General features: G+C 38.0%; 1 long non-coding RNA gene across 1 annotated transcript; it reads left to right on the top strand.

The window, feature by feature from the left end:
• Positions 1-17,915: 17,915 nt before the first annotated feature.
• LOC147563621 (uncharacterized) lies at positions 17,916-19,582 on the top strand. Its single transcript, XR_015236579.1, has 2 exons — positions 17,916-18,379; positions 18,618-19,582. It is a non-coding gene; the product is annotated as an uncharacterized LOC147563621 (long non-coding RNA).
• Positions 19,583-21,673: the final 2,091 nt, after the last annotated feature.

Below are 21,673 nucleotides of genomic sequence, written 5' to 3'. Positions count from 1 at the left end.
TCTATGTTATTACGTTGTTTTTAGTTCAGTGATTAGTTAATTCAGAAGAATCCTTGGTCTATGGGTTTTAGGATGTGTTTATGGGATGTCATTAAGTGTCTTTTAATTTAGTAATTAGGTCCAACTGTGGTTTTTTGATATCATTAACTGTTTTGTTAATTCAGTCATTAGGAGTCTTTGATTAGGGGTTAATGTGATCAGGTGGTGTTGTTGACTGTGTGTCTGGATTTAGATTAATAGGGAATGTAAATCTTTTTTATTATGGTGTTAATCTTTTTTCTTTTTAACATTCAGTCGCCGATTTAGGTTGGGCAACCAACAAAATTTAGCCCCATAGCAAATTTAGCCCCATAGCAAATTTAGCCCCATAGCAGAGGGCCCGTAAGCAATACCCTTTGCCTTCACAATTTTCATTCTACACCCACACTAGGTAGGATTTAAGAATAAATTATGTTTTTTTGCATCATTTATTACCAATATGAACCCCCTTGTTCTATTCTCCCTTAATAAAAAAAAGTCTTTGGCATCATTTATTACCACACGCGGTACAAATTTTTCATCATTAACACAATGGTTTAGTGTTGTTACTTTGACGTCCAACTAGACCCTTGCTCTTTTCCCTCTATCCCCATTTTTGTAACCAACACTTGTTAGAACTAACAAACAGAAATTCCCAAATCTCCTCTTACAGCAACTGGGGTTGTATGTCCCACCACCGGACAACCCCCGATTGAAGCACCACCAGCCCCAGTGTTGCTGAATGAAGCCGCAACAGAAGAAAACCCAGCACCAATTAATGAAGAAGAAGCAGTAAATTCGATTGCAACTAGCTCTAGAGTTCAGTGTCTTCATATGTTAGAGAGGCTTAAACAAATCGTTAATGAAATTAATGAAAATGTTGGGAATGATGTTAATGCACTTTCTTCTGAAGCTCTTCAACTCATTTAAGATACCAAAGAAGAGATTGAGAAGAAGGATGTGATCTAGACTTTCAGATGTGGATTTTGGGATGTAGTAATTGGGTTTTTTTGTTAACTCAGTGAGTGATTAGGTAGGTCAGAGGAGTTGGTTTATGGGTTTGTATATGTGATTACGTTGTTTTTAGTTCAGTGATTAGTTAATTCAGAAGAATTCTTGGTCTATGGGTTTTAGGATGTGTTTAGGAAATGTCATTAAGTGTCTTTTAATTCAGTCATTAGGTGACAACTGTGTTTTTTTATATCATTAACTGTTTTGTTAATTCAGTCATTAGGAGTCTTTGATTAGGGGTTAATGTGATCAGGTGGTGTTGTTGACTGTGTGTCTAGATTTAGATTAATGGGGAATGTAAATCTTTTTTATTATGGTGTTAATCTGTTTTCTTTTTAACATTCAGTCGCCGATTTAGGTTGGGCAACCCACATAATTTAACCCCATAGCAAATTTAGCCCCATAGCAGAGGGCATGTAAGCAATACCCTTTGCCTTCACAATTTTCATTCCACACCCACACTAGGTAGGATTTAGGAATAAATTAAGTTTTTTTGCATCATTTATGACGAATATGAACCCCCTTGTTCTATTCCCCCTTAATAAAAAAAAAAAATCTTTGGCATCATTTATTACCATACACAGTACAAATTGTTCATCATTAACACAATGGTTTAGTGTTGTTACTTTGACGTCCAACTAGACCCTTGCTTTATTCCCCCTATCCCCATTTTTCTAACCAACACTTGTTAGAACTAACAAACAGAAATTCTCAAATCTCCTCTTACAACAACTGGGGCTGTATGTCCCTTCACCGGACAGCCCCCCGATTGAAGCACCACCAGCCCCAGTGTTGCTGATTGAACCCGCAGCAGAAGAAAACCCAACACCAATTAATGAAGAAGAAGCAGTAAATCCGATTGCAACTAGCTCTAGAGTTCAGTGTCTTCATATGTTAGAGAGGCTTAAACAAATCGTTAATGAAATCAAAGAAAATGTTGGGAATGATGTTAATGCACTTTCTTCTGAAGCTCTTCAACTCATTTAAGATACCAAAGAAGAGATTGAGAAGAAGGATGTGATCTAGACTTTCAGATGTGGATTTTGGGATGTAGTAATTGGGTTTTTTTGTTAACTCAGTGAGTGATTAGGTAGGTCAGAGGAGTTGGTTTATGGGTTTGTATATGTGATTACGTTGTTTTTAGTTCAGTGATTAGTTAATTCAGAAGAATTCTTGGTCTATGGGTATTAGGATGTGTTTAGGGGATGTCATTAAGTGTCTTTTAATTCAGTAATTAGGTCCAACTGTGGTTTTTTGATATCATTAACTGTTTTGTTAATTCAGTCATTAGGAGTCTTTGATTAGGGGTTAATGTGATCAGGTGGTGTTGTTGACTGTGTGTCTAGATTTAGATTAATAGGGAATGTAAATCTTTTTTATTATGGTGTTAATCTTTTTTCTTTTTAACATTCAATCGCCGATTTAGGTTGGGTAACCTACAAAATTTAGCCCCATATATAGCAAATTTAGCCCCATAGCAGAGGGCCAGTAAGCAATACCCTTTGCCTTCACAATTTTCATTCTACACCCACACTAGGTAGGATTTAAGAATAAATTAAGTTTTTTTGCATCATTTATTACCAATATGAACCCCCTTGTTTTATTCTCCCTAAATAAAAAAGTCTTTGGCATCATTTATTACCACACGCGGTACAAATTTTTCATCATTAACACAATGGTTTAGTGTTGTTACTTTGACGTCCAACTAGACCCTTGCTCTATTCCCTCTATCCCCATTTTTGTAACCAACACTTGTTAGAACTAACAAACAGAAATTCCCAAATCTTCTCTTACAGCAACTGGGGCTGTATGTCCCACCACCGGACAACCCCCGATTGAAGTACCACCAGCCCCAGTGTTGCTGATTGAAGCCGCAGCATAAGAAAACCCAGCACCAATTAATGAAGAAGAAGCAGTAAATCCGATTGCAACTAGCTCTAGAGTTCAGTGTCTTCATATGTTAGAGAGGCTTATACAAATTGTTAATGAAATCAAAGAAAATGTTTGGAATGATGTTAATGCACTTTCTTCTGAAGCTCTTCAACTCATTGAAGATACCAAAGAAGAGATTGAGAAGAAGGATGTGATCTAGACTTTCAGATGTGCGTTTTGGGATGTAGTAATTGGGTTTTTTTGTTAACTCATTGAGTGATTTAGTAGATCAGAGGAGTTGGTTTATGGGTTTCTATATGTTATTACGGTGTTTCTAGTTCAGTGATTAGTTAATTATGAAGAATCCTTGGTTTATGGGTTTTAGGATGTGTTTAGGGGATGTCATTAAGTGTCTTTTAATTCGGTAATTAGGTGACAACTGTGGTTTTTTTATATCATTAACTATTTTGTTAATTCAGTCATAAGGAGTCTTAGATTAGGGGTTAATGTGATCAGGTGGTGTTGTTGACTGTGTGTCTGGATTTAGATTAATGGGGAATGTAAATCTTTTTTATTATGGTGTTAATCTGTTTTCTTTTTAACATTCAGTCGCCGATTTAGGTTGGGCAACCCACAAAATTTAGCCCCATAGCAAATTTAGCCCCATAGCAGAGGGCATGTAAGCAATACCCTTTGCCTTCACAATTTTCATTCTACACCCACACCAGGTAGGATTTAGGAATAAATTAAGTTTTTTTGCATCATTTATTACCAATATGAACCCCCTTGTTCTATTCCCCCTTAATAAAAAAAAAAAATCTTTGACATCATTTATTACGATACACAGTACAAATTGTTCATCATTAACACAATGGTTTACTGTTGTTACTTTGACGTCCAACTAGACCCTTGCTCTATTCCCCCTATCCCCATTTTTCTAACTAACACTTGTTAGAACTAACAAACAGAAATTCTCAAATCTCCTCTTACAGCAACTGGGGCTGTATGTCCCACCACCGGACAGCCCCCCGATTGAAGCACCACCAGCCCCAGTGTTGGTGATTGAAGTCGCAGCAGAAGAAAACCCAACACCAATTAATGAAGAAGAAGCAGTAAGTCCGATTGCAACTAGCTCTAGAGTTCAGTGTCTTCATATGTTAGAGAGGCTTAAACAAATCGTTAATGAAATCAAAGAAAATGTTGGGAATGATGTTAATGCACTTTCTTCTGAAGCTCTTCAACTCATTTAAGATACCAAAGAAGAGATTGAGAAGAAGGATGTGATCTAGACTTTCAGATGTGGATTTTGGGATGTAGTAATTGGATTTTTTTGTTAACTCAGTGAGTGATTAGGTAGGTCAGAGGAGTTGGTTTATGGGTTTGTATATGTGATTACGTTGTTTTTAGTTCAGTGATTAGTTAATTCAAAAGAATTCTTGGTCTATGGGTTTTAGGATGTGTTTAGGGGATGTCATTAAGTGTCTTTTAATTCAGTAATTAGGTGACAACTGTGGTTTTTTGAAATCATTAACTGTTTTGTTAATTTAGTCATTAGGAGTCTTTGATTAGGGGTTAATGTGATCAGGTGGTGTTGTTGACTGTGTGTCTGGATTTAGATTAATGGGGAATGTAAATCTTTTTTATTATGGTGTTAATATGTTTTCTTTTTAACATTCAGTCGCCGATTTAGGTTGGGCATCCCACAAAATTTAGCCCCATAGCAGAGGGCATGTAAGCAATACCCTTTGCCTTCACAATTTTCATTCCACACCCACACTAGGTAGGATTTAGGAATAAATAAAGTTTTTTTGCATCATTTATTACCAATATGAACCCCCTTGTTATATTCCCCCTTAATAAAAAAAAGAGTCTTTGGCATCATTTATTACCATACGCAGTACAAATTTTTCATCATTAACACAATGGTTTAGTGTTGTTACTTTGACGTCCAACTAGACCCCTTCTCTATTCCCCCTATCCCCATTTTTCTAACCAACACTTGTTAGAAATAACAAAAAGAAATTCCCAAATCTCCTCTTACAGCAACTGGGGCTGTATGTCCCACCACCGGACAGCCCCCCGATTGAAGCACCACCAGCCCAGTGTTGCTGATTGAAGCCGCAGCAGAAGAAAACCCAACACTAATAAATGAAGAAGAAGCAGTAAATCCGATTGCAACTAGCTCTAGAGTTCAGTGTCTTCATATGTTAGAGAGGCTTAAACAAATCGTTAATGAAATCAAAGAAAATGTTGGGAATGATGTTAATGCACTTTCTTCTGAAGCTCTTCAACTCATTTAAGATACCAAAGAAGAGATTGAGAAGAAGGATGTGATCTAGACTTTCAGATGTGGATTTTGGGATGTAGTAATTGGATTTTTTTGTTAACTCAGTGAGTGATTAGGTAGGTCAGAGGAGTTGGTTTATGGGTTTGTATATGTGATTACGTTGTTTTTAGTTCAGTGATTAGTTAATTCAAAAGAATTCTTGGTCTATGGGTTTTAGGATGTGTTTAGGGGATGTCATTAAGTGTCTTTTAATTCAGTAACGGATATTTAGCGTTTGGGTCAAGGATAAGTACTGGTTTTAGTGTTTACGCCACAAGTTTGTCCGTTATAGGGTCTGGGTCACGGACTAACCATTGACCACGTTGACTAATGACGCAGTTAACTAGCGTCATTAGTCAACGGGTCAATGGTTAGTCCGTGACCCAAACCCTAAAGTCGGTAGTTATCCTTGACCCAAACACTAAATAGCGTTGCTGTGAGCCGTTCCAAAGACGAAAATAAATTTGAACGCATTAAAATCACAGAAAGGATTTGAACATCAATTCTTTCAGGTCTTAAAATTGATGGATCAATTTGGTCTTTGTTGTTCATACTAATCACCATGATTCGTTCTTCAACCAAGTAGAGAAAATTTCGTCAATGGTTTAGTGTTATTACTTTGACGTCCAACTAGACCCTTGCTCTATTCCCCCTGTCCCCATTTTTTCTAACCAACACTTGTTAAGCTTTTATTTCACATTTATATATTATATATATACATATATACTAGGCACGGGGATTTTCGCAAAGAACTATATGCATCATATAATCATGGGAGGACAAATGTATTTTGGGACATGTCATGTATTTATTCTCAAAAGTCCATTACCAACTCATTGTCACACCCAAATAGAGTCAAACGCGAATTGCAGTTCTTTTACATAGTTAGATATTTAACTACATTAATTATTCCTGTCAAATATACGTAGAGAGGATACAATAAACATTAGCACATACATTCGACTATTTTGTTACCTTATTATGCAACAAAAGAATTGTATCCTTAGTTCATCTCATATACAACAAAAAAAAAGTAAGCAAAAATAAAAAGAAATGTTATACATCACTTAAAAAAAACAAAACCTGAAATCAATTAAAGAATCACATAAAACATGCAAGAAATAAAAACAGAAGACTGAGGTTTAAGATCTTTTTGCTAAGACTAATTCTCATCTCTTACTGATGCAATTTATTTCGACACTCTTTCTTACTCATTTGGGAGGTTCATTAATTTAGACCTCTCTATAGCTTCTCTTTCAAGAATGTGATTGCACAACTATGTCTAGATTCCATATATACAATAAGTTTTGCATTCTTTCGAACTCTTCTGTACCAAACTATGAATTTTCAAAAGACGCACTTGCTTGCTCTTTGACTAACTTAATGCATTTCTCCACAAGCATAGAAATCTCATACTGATCAAACTCTTCATTGTCCATTTGAGAAGCATTCCAACAATTCTGCCCCTCTCAGAAGAAATTTGGTTCCCCTTCTCAGAAACTACTTCATATTTGCTAGATAAATCCTCTAGAGCCATTTGGAGAGTGCTATTTTGTAACACCCCAAATCCAGATTTCCACGTCGGCCGCCATGAAAACCTAAACTTATAGCATTCCTTCGCAGAACAGTAAACATATACGATATACTCATCAAGGAGACAAATAGTATCGAACATGAAGCTCAAAAAGTAACAATAAATCAACTACTTAAACTTTACCAAGTTTCTCAAAACTCATAGGATGTCTCTAAATCATCGACACAAATGTCGGACAAGTTAAAACGTAAATAACACCAAGTGTTTAGGAGATACAACTCCAAATAACTACCTAAAGGAAGAAAGAAAAATCACTAAAGAAACTCCTCCAATGCTAACTATGACTCAAGCAGGTGGCACTTCCCGATTTCCTTGTCCTGAAAAATAAAAGGTTGGGTCAGACCCCAACAAGTAGATTTCGAAACCTCTAAAGCCTCAATAGACAGTTTCAAGAGCTACCAAAACAAATAGACAACCACTTATCATGAGAAGATGTCCAAGTATAGTATCCGAGTTGTGACCATTAGAAATAAAATGTACCACATATGTAACAAACAACAAAAAGCGACATGACGAGTTGGTGTCCACCTTATGTAAGAGTGTGGCCCACAAGGTCATCCATTGTGTTAGCGCCGACCCCATACGCTCCATACCTATATCACATCCGGTAGAGAGGGTCGAACCAACCACAATACTCTTACAACCCTTCACCAACTCCATCATGTCACACATACATAATATCGCACCATTTGTAATAAACAACCAAAAGCAATATGACAAGTTGGTATCCACGTTGTATGAGAGTGTGGCCCACAAGGTCATCCATTGTGTTAGCGCCGACCCCATACGCTCCATACCAATATCACATCCGGTAGAGAGGGTCGAACCAACCACAAAACTCTCACAACCCTCCACCAACTCCATCACATCACACACATATAATAGCATCACACCACAACATACATAAATCAAAATCATATTCGATAACATATTACGACATACGAGTTCCATATTTGTAATTTTGCAAGTAATGAATCAATGATGATAATAACCTAAAATTCTCATATCATGTTGAGTTCTAGGGAATGTTCATGTATCTATATGGAGAGTATTGTCCAATAGTGAGAGACATATAATAATAAGAGCTATATACTAAAATCATGGCAAATAGAGAGGTTTAGCCCTAAATATCATTGTCATACATGAATCTAGCATGGAAATGTAAATGAAGGTTGTATGGTTCATCAAGTATGTCATTATAGCAAATATCCTCAAAAATCTAACACATAGATGAGATTCAAAGTGACCAAAAATGAGTTTGTACAAATATAGATCTACTACTTCTAGCATATATATTTATGTCAAGAACCCTAATCTATGTTCAAGTAATACTAAAATCTAGGGTTTGTAGTGTTATCTAATTTGTCTAGGTTTTCTATAAAAAATGGCTATTCAAGCCCTAGAGGAGTAGAAATCTACCTTAGTCCAAAGCCAAACAATGAAGAGAACCCCCCCACACTAAGAACCAACCAAGCAAAAGATCTCCCAACACCTTGATTCCTCCTTCCCTTTCTTGGCTTCACCCCTCCTCCAAACTTTCTCTCACTAGAACCTCATGCCTCCCTACCTCTCTAAAACCCACGGCTGAAAGAGAAAAAAGAAAGGAAAAGAATGGTGGGTGATTAGGGTTATTAAATAGGCATGTGGGTAGTGGTGCTAAAGGCACCTCAAACTTGTTTAGGGGCACTACAATCTCCCCTCCTAAAAGGAAATTTCGTCCTCGAAATTGAAATACCTGACGAGAGGAAAAGATGGGGATACCGAAGCTGCATATCATCCTCGCGCTCCCAAGTAACTTCTTTATCGTTGTGATGATTCCACTGAACCTTGACCATAGGAATAGTCTTCCGGCGAAGCACATGCTCTCTACGGTCAACGATGCGAGCGGGTTCCTCCTCATATGCTGCATCTGATTGGAGTTCTAAGTCGTCGTAGCCAATAACTGAATGTTGCTCTTCATCTCTCACATGCTTCCGAAGCATCGATATATGGAATACGTTGTGCACTCCTGCCAAGCTTACAGGCAAGTCAAGACGATAAGCTACTTTGCCTACCTTTTCCACTATTCTGAAAGGTCCAATGTATCTCGGAGCCAATTTTCCTTTCTTACCAAACCGTAAAACACCCTTCATAGGTGATACCTTCAATAACACCTCCTCTCCAACGATAAACTCCAAATCTCTACGTCGTTTGTCAGCATAACTCTTCTGACGACTTTGAGCTGCTTTGAGCCTACTCCGAATTAATGCAATCTTTTCAGAAGTATCCCGAATCACCTCTGGTCCTTCTAGTTTAGCATCTCCTGCCTCTGTCCAACATAATGGTGATCGACACGGCCTCCCATATAATGCCTCGAAAGGAGCCATACCAATGCTAGATTGGTAACTATTATTATATGCGAACTCTACCAAGGGCAAGTGATCTTGCCAACTACCACCAAGATCTAGTATCGAGCACCGTAACATATCCTCGAGTACTTTGTTAACTCTCTCTGTCTGCCCATCGGTCTGAGGGTGAAAGGCTGTACTAAAGTGTAATGATGTTCCCATAGAAGCTTGAAAACTCTTCCAGAACCGAGAAGTAAAGGATGAATCTCTATCTGACACAATAGACACTGGAACTCCATGCAACCTGACAATCTCCTTAATGTAAAATTGTGTCAGTCGATCTCCACTATCTGTCGTCTTCACTGGTAAGAAGTGAGCCGACTTAGTCAGCCTATCAACTATCACCCAAATGGCATCAAAGCCTCGACTCGAACGCGGTAAACCTGTGATGAAGTCCATCGATATGTTCTCCCATTTCTACTCTGGAATAGGCAACGGTTCTAAAAGTCCCAATGGATGTCGATTTTCTGCTTTCACCATCTGACACACCTCACACTTCCTCACATGTTCAGCAACATCTTTCTTCATTCCGGACCACCAATATTGCCTCTTCAAGTCTTTGTACATCTTGTTACCACCAGGATGAACAGTGTACTTACTCCGATGTGCCTCGTCTAATATATCCCGTCCCAATATTGGATTTGCCGGTACAATTAACCTCCCTTGGAATCTCAATCCTCCGTCCTGTCCTGTACTGAACTCAGTTTCAATTTCTTGCATTAACGAAACCTGTTTCTGGCACCACTCATCGTTAACTTGTGCATCCACAATACGGTTCAGTAAGGATGGTCTAACAACCATACTACCCAGAAATAACGAGTCAACTCCTGACCCAACCATATCAATGTCATAAGTTGCCACATCCTCCAACATTTTCCACTGATTCATCATCAATGCGGCTATGATACCCCTTGGTTGTCGACTTAATGCATCAGCTACTACATTAGCCTTACCCGGGTGGTATTGCAGCGAGAAGTCATAGTCTTTCATCAACTCTAACCATCGGCGTTGGCGCATGTTCAACTCCTTTTGCGAGAATAGATACTTGAGGCTCTTATGGTCGGTAAAGAGATCAAACTTTTCTCCGTACAAATAATGTCTCCAAATCTTCAAAGCAAACACTATAGCTGCCAACTCTAAGTCATGAGTTGGATAATTCCGCTCATGCGGTCTCAACTGCCTCGAAGCATAGGCAACCACCTTATCACTCTGCATAAGAACACAACCCAAACCCTGAATTGAAGCATCAGTGTAAATCACTAACCGAACACCACCCTCAGGAATGGTCAAAACTGGTGCAGTAGTCAGTCTCGTCTTTAGTTCTTGAAATGCCAAGTCACACTCTGTAGACCATCGAAACGGAACTTCCTTCCTAGTTAGGTTTGTCAAAGGACCTGCAATACTCGAGAACCCCTTGATAAACCGCCTGTAATATCCAGCCAATCCCAGAAAACTACGAACCTCCGTCGCAGATGTGGGTTGCTTCCAATTAAGCATTGCCTCGACCTTAGAAGGGTCGACTGATACTCCGATGCTAGAAATAACATGACCCAAGAACTTTACTTCTTCTTGCCAAAATTCACACTTCTCGAACTTAGCATACAACTGATGTTCCATCAATCTCTCTAGTACTTGTCGCAAGTGATCCTCATGATCTTCCCTAGTTCTAGAGTAGATAAGGATATCATCAATAAATACGATGACAAACTTATCTAAGAAATCTCGAAATACCCGATTCATCAAATCCATGAAAACTGCTGGAGCATTAGTCAAACCAAAAGGCATAACCAAAAACTCATAAGAACCATAACGTGTCACAAATGCAGTCTTAGCAATGTCTTCTTCTCTAACCCGTAACTGATGATACCCTGATCTCAAGTCAATCTTCGAAAACCACTTGGATCCTCTCAGTTGATCGAATAAGTCATCGATCCTCGGTAAAGGGTACTTATTCCTCACAGTAACCTTATTCAACTCCCTATAATCAATACACAACCTCATCGACCCGTCTTTCTTTTTAACAAAAAGAACAGGCGCACCCCACGGGGAGCTACTCTGGCGTATGAAACCAAAGTCAAGTAACTGTTGAATCTGGTCCTTGAGCTCACGTAGTTCAACTGGAGCCATTCGGTAATGAGTTTTAGCTATCGGTGCAGTACCCGGTTCCAACTCTATGCAGAAGTCAACCTCTCTGCGTGGTGGCAACCCTGGTATATCGCTGAACACCCCATGGTACTCACATACCACATCAATCATCTCTAGCGTCTTACCCATCACCGGATGCTCTATCAGTTCCACGTTACCCAAGTGCATCTCCCTCATCTGTCTCGTAAGTCCAGACACAACCAACACATCTTCACTCGGAAGAGAAAATGTGACCGTCTTGGCAAAACAGTCCACAAGTGCATGATATGAAGCAAGCCAATCCATGCCTAGGATGACATCATAGTAAACTAACTGAAGTACAAAGAGGTCTGAAGCAAACTCTCGTTCACCTAACTTAATAATGCACCCCCGACAAATGTGGTCTATCACTATAGACCCACCCCATGGTGACGATACAACAAAAGGGCTCACACATCGATCTAACGCAATAGGCAAAGTGCGTACAAAAGAAGTAGAAATAAATGTACCCATGGCACCAGGATCAAATAATACTCTTCCCAGATTACTATGAATAAGAAATGTACCTTCAACCACCTCAGCAGGTGCTCCAACATCCCTAGGAACTATGGCATTCAGCTGCAGCTGCTGACCCCGTCCCTGCAACCTCCCTTGTTGATTATGATCATGTTGTCGCCCTTGATTACCAATTCGAGTCTCATTCTTCTTAGGACAATCAATTGCTCTATGACCCTGCCCATGACAAGTGTAACAAATTCCCTGGAAAGCTCTCTGTCTTCCCCAGTTGCCATTCAGTGGTTCTGGTTGTCCACCAGTTGCTACCACTGCTCTATCATCCCGATCTGTACGAGGCCTCTTGCCATCACGCTGTCCATGATAGCGGTCACTTCGATTCTTACCACCGTTCTTGTTGTTATTACCAATCCATTTCTGGTTATGTCCCATCTCTCCCTTGCCACTCCTCTGCTTCCTCATCTCTTGAATGTAGTCATCTTGTGCCTTAGCACATGTCACCACTTTCTGATAAGTGTCAAAACTAGGTTGCCCAATGATTTGTCTCGCAATGTTAGGGAGCAACCCATTCACAAACCTCTCAATCTTACATTGTTCAGTAGGGATCAAGTGAGTAGCAAACAATGACAGTCGATGAAACTCCTGCTCATACTCTAAGACTGTCTGATTCTCTCCCTGCTTCAAATTTTGAAATTCTCTTGATACTTTCTATTGTGTTGAATATGGAAAGTAATTTGCCTTGAATACATCCTTAAACTGTGTCCATGTCATAGCCATAGGATCTACTAACCGAGCCTCTGTATCCCACCAAGAAGCGGCATTTCCTTCCAACTGAAACACTGCCATTCTCTGCTTATACACATCTGAGCACTCGAGATTCTGCAAAATCTTATCCATCTTCTGGCACCATGCATGTGCTCCTAAAGGTCCCGCGGTTCCATCAAATACAGGTGGCCCCATCTTCTTGAAATGGTGATAATGCTGCACCCAAGTCATCTCAGTCGGTGGTCTCTGATTCACCACTGGTACCACAAGACCTCCTGTTTCCCGTGTTGGAACCTGAACCCGATCTCGCTCCCGCATTTTAGCCTTCGCTGCAATGTTGATCAAATCTTGCAATGCAGTTGCGTCAATGGTCACCGTTGCCCCTCCATTCGGATTTTGAACTGGAGTTGCACTGCTCTCAGCCTGCGCCGTTGTACCCACAGTTCCTGTTGATCCTCTTTCCTCGGCAAGGACTCCTCGACCTATCGCCTTGCCTGCACCTCGGCCTGTCCCCCTGCCTACACCTCGGCCTGTACCTCGGCCTCGGATGCGAGCACTCCGACGTCCCCTACCAATAACTCCATCTCCGTCCATGAATCTAATCAAGAGGAGGATAAGGAGATAAATTAATGTCACGCACCAAAAACCAAGGAAAGATTAAAGTGCCACTACTGCTTCTAACTGTCTAATAGCCCTAGACACAATCCCTAGGATTTATGAACCTAGAGCTCTGATACCACTATGTAACACCCCAAATCCAGATTTCCACGTCGGCCGCCATGAAAACCTAAACTTAAAGCATTCCTTCGCAGAACAGTAAACATATACGATATACTCATCAAGGAGACAAATAGTATCGAACATGAAGCTCAAAAAGTAACAATAAATCAACTACTTAAACTTTACCAAGTTTCTCAAAACTCATAGGATGTCTCTAAATCATCGACACAAATGTCGGACAAGTTAAAACGTAAATAACACCAAGTGTTTAGGAGATACAACTCCAAATAACTACCTAAAGGAAGAAAGAAAAATCACTAAAGAAACTCCTCCAATGCTAACTATGACTCAAGCAGGTGGCACTTCCCGATTTCCTTGTCCTGAAAAATAAAAGGTTGGGTCAGACCCCAACAAGTAGATTTCGAAACCTCTAAAGCCTCAATAGACAGTTTCAAGAGCTACCAAAACAAATAGACAACCACTTATCATGAGAAGATGTCCAAGTATAGTATCCGAGTTGTGACCATTAGAAATAAAATGTACCACATATGTAACAAACAACAAAAAGCGACATGACGAGTTGGTGTCCACCTTATGTAAGAGTGTGGCCCACAAGGTCATCCATTGTGTTAGCGCCGACCCCATACGCTCCATACCTATATCACATCCGGTAGAGAGGGTCGAACCAACCACAATACTCTTACAACCCTTCACCAACTCCATCATGTCACACATACATAATATCGCACCATTTGTAATAAACAACCAAAAGCAATATGACAAGTTGGTATCCACGTTGTATGAGAGTGTGGCCCACAAGGTCATCCATTGTGTTAGCGCCGACCCCATACGCTCCATACCAATATCACATCCGGTAGAGAGGGTCGAACCAACCACAAAACTCTCACAACCCTCCACCAACTCCATCACATCACACACATATAATAGCATCACACCACAACATACATAAATCAAAATCATATTCGATAACATATTACGACATACGAGTTCCATATTTGTAATTTTGCAAGTAATGAATCAATGATGATAATAACCTAAAATTCTCATATCATGTTGAGTTCTAGGGAATGTTCATGTATCTATATGGAGAGTATTGTCCAATAGTGAGAGACATATAATAATAAGAGCTATATACTAAAATCATGGCAAATAGAGAGGTTTAGCCCTAAATATCATTGTCATACATGAATCTAGCATGGAAATGTAAATGAAGGTTGTATGGTTCATCAAGTATGTCATTATAGCAAATATCCTCAAAAATCTAACACATAGATGAGATTCAAAGTGACCAAAAATGAGTTTGTACAAATATAGATCTACTACTTCTAGCATATATATTTATGTCAAGAACCCTAATCTATGTTCAAGTAATACTAAAATCTAGGGTTTGTAGTGTTATCTAATTTGTCTAGGTTTTCTATAAAAAATGGCTATTCAAGCCCTAGAGGAGTAGAAATCTACCTTAGTCCAAAGCCAAACAATGAAGAGAACCCCCCCACACTAAGAACCAACCAAGCAAAAGATCTCCCAACACCTTGATTCCTCCTTCCCTTTCTTGGCTTCACCCCTCCTCCAAACTTTCTCTCACTAGAACCTCATGCCTCCCTACCTCTCTAAAACCCACGGCTGAAAGAGAAAAAAGAAAGGAAAAGAATGGTGGGTGATTAGGGTTATTAAATAGGCATGTGGGTAGTGGTGCTAAAGGCACCTCAAACTTGTTTAGGGGCACTACATATTTTCCTCTCTCTCTCCAACAATAGAGATGAAGTTAAGAGGTCGATTTCGTTACGTGCTTCAGTCAATTCTGATTCATGTAAACAGACACACAATGGAGAAGCAACTTCACCTTGCAACTTCATTAGGTCAACTTTAGCCTGCGAAAGTGACTCGCTAAGCCAGTTGATTTGCGAATCCAAGGTGGACAACGAAATTGTCTCAGGTAGGTCAACTTTAGATAACATGTCTCTTCGATTGTCGAATCTGAGAAAATATTCTCCAAAATATTTTTCTTACCACGAGCCATCTGACTCTTTCGATTATACCCATGGACTAAAGTTCATCAAGCATAAACTCGGGCGCAATTGTTAGAGCTCTTTCTTTTGCCAAGAATTTAGTGGGGGTGAGTAGTTCAATTCCTTATTAACTTTTAGTTTTTTTTTTTGTGGAAATTTCCCGATAAGTTTAAAGTTTTCCAATACACTAAACTGAATTTTTATTTTGGGGAAGACCATTATACATCCCTACTAATCCTCAAATCTATGATTTTTTTTCAACAAGAATTTATTCCATTAATCTATACCTACTTACTAAGAATCTCTAGTATCCTAGGAAGACCAGATTTCAATTATATTCAATAATTTTTTTCTTTCGCAAATACAAAAGTGCGCAGCAAGAAAGAGAGACTTTAACAACTACAACAGTTCAATATTATATTTTTCACTATTCGAAATTAATATAGTGTCATCAGTATAAGGCCACTATATATGGATTTTTGCTCTAGATAAGTGTGCACTTCCTTGACAAAAGATGTTTATGTGTGGACTTTATTTAATTCTACATTCCTGCACCATATTTAAACATTGATCTCATTTAAATATACGTGGTTACATTTTGAACTTTTTTTTCTACACAGAAGTGGAGATATTCTTTAAAAGAAAATCTCTAGCTCCAAAAAAGGATGATGATCTTCTCTATCAAAACAAAAACGATCGAAGATAAATTTTTGAGTCCCTCAAAGTAAATTCTAGATATGCCCAGGGGCGAGCCCACATAGGGTCCGTGGGGGCCCATGTCCCCACGACCTAAATGTGAGCTTCCTTTCATATATGCATTATTATATTTGGGTGCCTATATAAATAGTGTTGGTGACTAATGCAGATTCACATCCCAGCTCAATAGTTGACAAAAAAAACTAGGGCTCTTTCTAATGGCACGTTCATTTGGCTACCCAACCCATACTTTACTATTTCACCCTCATCATTCAAATCCATACAAAACTTCTTAGCCACCACTATTTTACTATTCTACCCTCATCATTCAAATCCATACAAAACTTCTTAGCCACCACTATGTTAATTCTTGGAGGTTTTTTTGTTAGTTTTATGTTTGGTAGCTTTATTTCTTTAGATTGAGGCAACTTATATAGGATATTTGTAGTTCGTTTATTTTGTTCTCATCCAATTCTAATTCGATTAATTGTTTTTTATTCAAAGTAAAGTTATTGTTTTCTATCTTAATTTTTAATGTCAATTTAGTCTTTTACACATTACGATTTATAGTAAGCCCAACTGAACAAAACAATAGTTATTAATGTTACCCATTTTTTCTTTGAATATATGTTTAAGGTTTTTTGTGGATTAAAAAGACATTTGAACGATGCAATTAAGGTATGTGATATATTAGAAATGCTTTTAATATCACAAGTCGAAAATAGAAATTTAATTTTACTTTATTTCTTAATTTTTCAAAAATCATTAAGAGACATTTTAAGCAAAAGTACTTGCAAATCGTTGCCACAATCTAAAAAGCCTATTACTAGTTCGATAGAGAATTGCAAGAAAACACAATATAGATGAGAAATATGATGCTATTGGTGTGTCATTACCATCATGGAAACAAATAAATTGTTCATGAAATGCAAATAACACAATTGACTTTACAAACCTTCTCGCAGATTTTGGATGTCAAATTCAAATTCCACATACTTATCCTAATATTAGATATCATGTTCGAAGAGCTATCTACTTGAAAGGCCTTGCCAAATTCGAAATCGTACGTAGCCTATGACCAATTTCGGAAGAAAAAAAACACGAAAATTTAGTTATGTTTGATTTAGTGAATATGTTAACCGGTTAGAATATAATATATTTAAAGATGTTGCAATTTGTTTGATTTTTGTATTAACTACCCTTACACTGTCCTTAACAACAAACAAAAAACTACCCTTACACTGTGCCCCCAACGAAAAAAAGTTCTGACCTGGCCAGTGGATATGCCTCTGCCACCATCAACTTCAAAACCAACCCAAATACATCAACCATAGTAAATCCTTCATATAATCATATCTCACACAAACAATTTCTCATCCCTCGGGGTTTAATTTGATGCACATCCAAGTGAATCTGACTTCATCTTTATACAATGTCTATTTCCGCAAAGGATATACATACATAGCGACTCATCTATAATAAATCATGAGAGGTCCATTTTCATTCTCATATATCCCGTATCTAATAATAATAGTTATCTTGAATGGATTCATGGCGGAATTTGAAGCTGGATCGTCATAACACTTGTCAAACTAAACAGTCCATTTTTGCTTTGTATTTCTAATAATTGACTTTTTTCTTTGTCCATTGACTTTTTCTTTAGCCCTTTTTTGGGTGAGACCCCTTAACCATGACATTTTGCGTCTGCTTATACCCTTATGTGATATCTCAATCTGTTGTTTGGAAAGCATCTATTGTTCGGATTTTTGAATATGTTTGAATTCTTCTTTTTAACGACTTAGTCGACTCCTCTATTTTCCGCGTGATTCACCAAACGACTCTTGAGTGCCGCTTTTGTTAGACTAACAACTAATGTTTTCGTGATTAAGATAACGCTTTTTCTTTTGCAATTTTGAATTAACCAAAAATTGGGTATTAGGGAGGAGTTTGATTTTTGTTTTGGTTTCATGATTTCAATCCATTGTTTGTTGTAGAGATGTTAGAAACGTTAATCTTTTCAAACCCCTAAAACTATAGAAATAGTGTTTTATGATCAATCATTGCCATTGGTACTACTATCTATCACAATGTAAAACTAGTGTTTTTGGGTAGCTTGTTGATTAAACATTTAATGGTTCCAATTAACTCCCCCAATTACTTACTACTGAGATTGCTAAGTTTGTTTCTTCTCTTTGTGTGCAGATGATGACTGTATTACGTCAACGGCCCTCGACAACCTTGACAACAATCTTCTTGGTGAGCTTCTAACACGAGTGCCTGCAGAAACCTTAGTTGGATTGAAGGTTATCAACACAAGATGGTATGACATGATCTCTGATCCTTTCTTTATAAACAAACATACCACTAGTAGTCTCCAAACCACTCCATATGATGCTTTTGATTTCTTTACCGAATGTTTAACAACTCCTGGAAGTATCATTCAGCTGTCTTATGATCGCTCTTCACCCAATCTCCTTAGTGAAACCATCATTCCAATAGGCTTACCTGATGAGTTTGATTCAGCATTCATTCAAGCTAGTTTATTTTTTTTGATGAAGGAAATATTCAAGCTAGTTGTGATGGCCTTCTTTTGCTTAGTCTCAAAACCTACACATCAAGAAAGTATGTGTGCGCATCAACATTGTGCATTTTCAACCCTTTAATCAAGAAAAGAAAAATGATTCCATCTCCTTACAAACTGAAGATCTGTAGATTCGGGTTAGTCTTTGGAATTCCAACTTCCTCCCTATATTACTATAGTCGCTATACTGTGGTTTGCTTGGTATATGAAAAGACGGCTTTTGAATTTATGATTTTCGTGCCGGAGAAAGGGCGGTGGAGATATTGCAACAAGTCTACAAGGATAAGCTACGTTAATGACTTGAAAGAGAAATGCGCAATTGGTAATCCTGTTTGCTTTCGAGGGATTATACATTGGTTAACAAAAAATGGATATATTATTTCGTTCAACTTGGATAAAGAAGAGAGTAGGATGTTTCCAATACCAGCGTGTATACCTCAAATGGTGGTAGGTACAGGCTGGTTCTGGTGGTGTTGTGCTCGGCTTGGACTCGTACAAGATGAAATTAGTCTTGTTGTGGTTACCCTAGAATATGAAATAGTAACTTGGGTACTCTATGATTATGTTAACAACAAGTGGGAAATTAAGAGAAAGGATACGTTAGTAACCGAGAGGAATCCTGACGTTTATATTCAACCTATGTTCTTTAATGGGGAAAGTTTTTTTCCTAAATTACAGAAGTTTTGGTCTTAGAAGTAATTGGCAAGAACACAATGTCGTAACTGGTGTTACAAGATCTCTATGTTCTGAAGGTCATAGACATTGCTTTCCTAACATAAGCACTCTCATTGAGGTTTAGGGCAACAACCAAAGTTTGATTTAGAGTATTTACTTTGGCCAGCGCTTTGGGGAAAGCTAAATAGTTTCCGGGGTGTGAAATTTTAAAGGGAATATGTAGAATTTTAGAGATTTTCCGGGGAAATAAAAAAAAACACTCCACCTCACCTCAATCTATCTCCACCTCACCTCACTCTCTCTCCACCTCACCTCACTCTATCTCCACCTCACCTCTTTGTCTTCTCGGATTTGATCGCCGGCCGAAAAATTTCCGGCCGGCGACCATGAAGAAAAAAAAAAATTCACTCTCTCTCTCTCTCTAGAAACTCCGGCGAAGGGAGTTTCCCTTCGCCGGAGTTTCTAGAGAGAGAGTGAAAAAAATTTATTTTTTTTTTTTTTCAATGGTCGCCGGCCGGAAAATTTTCCGGCCGGCGACCTAATCGGAGAAGATAGAGGTGAGGTGGAGAGAGAGTGAGGTGAGGTGGAGAGAGTGAGGTGAGGTGGAGAAGTATTTTGCTTTCCCCAAAATAAAATTGTTAAAAAAAATTGACCAATTTTTGACCAAGTCTTCACACCCCGGAAACTATTTAGCTTTCCCCAAAGCGCTGGCCTTTACTTTTGGTTGTAAAATAATTATACTTTCTTATTGTACTGATGTCTATTCGAAGTTTACTAATTCTGTTAACTTGGTAAATCGAACCACTTTGTGCTTTTTTTTCCTGAGTTTTATCATTTTGACAATACTTCGAGGCAAGTATAGTAGAAACAGTTCATCCCCAGAAGACACAGTTGATTTGGTTTGAAATGTGAACCCCAAGTTGTGGAGCTATACAACCTCTGTTGAGAGGATAGTTGATAGGGTAATTTTGCCAAAACCCCCTGAAAATTTTTGACTTTGGTTAAAAATGATCAGTCAATTTGTTTTAGTCTTAAGCTCCCTGAGTACTTTTTTAATTTGCAGCACTTTGCGATAATTTTGCATCGCTTTGCGACAGCTTTGCAGTGTCTTGCGACAACTTTGCATCGCCTTGGGACCACCTTGCAACAATTTCGCAAAAAATATTAAGTTTCTTTTTTTTTGTTAAAGGAAATATTAAGTTTCTTAACCAAACAAAATACAAAAAATATTGGTTTGTAACTCAAAAAAATACAAATTTTGGGTTTTTAACAAATAAAAAAATGTACCTTGTCTTTTTAACTAAAAAAAGTTTAAAGTTTGGTCTTCTGCCCAATTTCTTGTAGTCGTATAATCAACATAGATCTCTCACTCTTAATCTCCTTTCCTCGATATATCTACTCGCCATTCAATCACGGTTGTTAGTGATGTATGCCAAAACACCAATATACAATAGCAGACTAGTAGCAGTACCGACCCTGGCTTTTGGGGGGTCCTAGGCGAACGTATCGACGGAGCCCCTTCAAGTCGAAAAAAATATAAAAATAGACATTTTTTAATCAAATTTATAGTTGTTAAAATTATACACGAAACAAATACTACTTAACACCATTCTTCTTGTATTTTCGATGCAAAATCACTAAATTATAAGAATATGTATTTAATTTGATTTCTGATCCTTTATGAAGGTTTCCTTTAGACTTCCATGAGGAGTTAATTGATTTTAAATGTTATGACTTAGAGCATCTCCAATGCAGGACTCAAACTCTAAATCTCCGAGTGCCACATAGGATTTTTTAGAGTTTTTCTTCAAAATCCATCTCCATTGCAACACTTAACTTGGCTCTCTAAAATGAGGTGGCGGTAGTTATTTTAGAGATCCTTAAGAGGACACTCTAAATTTAGAGTGAGGATCTCTAAGTGTCAAATAAGCAAATCAATTAATTTTACATTAAAATATAGGTTTTTTGAGTTTCTCTTAAGTGTTGCATTGGAGAAGGCTTTCCAATAGAGTATCTCTAAATAGCCAAATAGGAAAGAGACCATTTAGAGATCTATTTTTCACACTTGACACATACGATTTTTAGAGTTTTTCTTGAGTCTAGCATTGGAGATGCTCTTGGTCTCTTAAATTTCCTATTAATTAGGTTGTTTTCAAACCTCTAACTTTAATTAGTTTCCCCAAACAACATTTTAGAACTGCTTAAAGTAGATTTTAGATTTTTGGGCAAGCTTAGTTTCACCAAACAACATTTTAAACCCGTTCAAAGTAGATTTTTGGGCAAGATTTGGTATTACATACTTTTTCTTTTAGTGCCTCTTTTTAAAGGATTATTTTTTCTAAAAAATAATGTCAATCA

The sequence above is a fragment of the Eschscholzia californica genome, unplaced genomic scaffold (assembly GCF_041429995.1).
Source record: "Eschscholzia californica isolate CP2 unplaced genomic scaffold, dmEscCali1.0.p SCAF_1, whole genome shotgun sequence".
Taxonomy (NCBI): domain Eukaryota; kingdom Viridiplantae; phylum Streptophyta; class Magnoliopsida; order Ranunculales; family Papaveraceae; genus Eschscholzia; species Eschscholzia californica.
This window is presented reverse-complemented; position numbering and strand designations above follow the sequence as displayed.